Below are 1126 nucleotides of genomic sequence, written 5' to 3'. Positions count from 1 at the left end.
GTCTTCTCTTCCTTATAAGGAAGTGGGAGTCTTCTCCTACCAGTGACGCGTTTTAGAAAGCAAAACCGTGAGGGGTTGTTGCCGTGCGGGGAAACCCCGGGGCAGCMYARAGYGGRCAATATCACGTGGGCGGCTCCCTAGTGCAGTTACCGGTCCAACATGATTATATCCTTCAATTTTTGTTGTTTTTATACGAAAAGAATCTTGAATATTTATACTTTATACCCTTATAAATATTTATTTAATTTATTTACTTCTCTTACTTTATCATTTTTTGTTTTATACTTTTATTATATTCAATATTGGGCTCATTTCGAAGGTATTGACGAGATGATTATAATGATGTAACTTGTTAAAGTAAAAACATATTTCTTAACATGTTTTAGTTAATATGTTATTATGTATGTTAATGTGATAAGGGTGTAAAATATAAAATGAAAAAGCAAGTGACTTACCCATAAATTAAATAATTTACTACAAGGGTGTAAAATATAAGTATTAGAAATATTTTTTCATAGTATATATGATATAATAATATAATTAAATAAAAATAAATAAATATTGAGCTCATTCAGAAGGTTTTGGAACACGATTATAATGATGTAACTTATTAAAATTAAAACATATTTTAGTTAATATATAATTATATATGTTAAGTAACTATAAAGGTATAAAATGTAATTTTAAAATTAAAAAATATATTAAACAATTCCATTTCATATTAATGTGTGAGAGGAAGGAGGTATGGTATATATATATATATAAGGTTTACTTTGTAAACCACGTTATTTGTACAAACCGTACAAACATCATCCAACAAATCACAATTTTTTATTTTTGTCTTTCTTTTTTTGTAATTATGAGAGATTGATTAATCATATTCATTGTGAAAGATGTTAATCATGAATATTATCATCTTCAATATATTAGTTTTAAATAAATATATGATACAATTTTATTAAAATGTCATAAGTATTATATAAAAATAATTTCATAATATTAAACAATTTCTTGAAACAAAATCATTAAATTAAACAATAAAATCAACGGATAAAGGTAGTTTGCATGATTTGAACAAATATGAGTGGTTTGCATTTAATCGTTTCTTTCTCTCTCTAACGTGTCT

Source organism: Cynara cardunculus (assembly GCF_001531365.2).
Source record: "Cynara cardunculus var. scolymus isolate 2C chromosome LG 9, CcrdV1, whole genome shotgun sequence".
Classification (NCBI taxonomy): domain Eukaryota; kingdom Viridiplantae; phylum Streptophyta; class Magnoliopsida; order Asterales; family Asteraceae; genus Cynara; species Cynara cardunculus.
Note: the sequence above shows the minus strand (reverse complement) of the source record.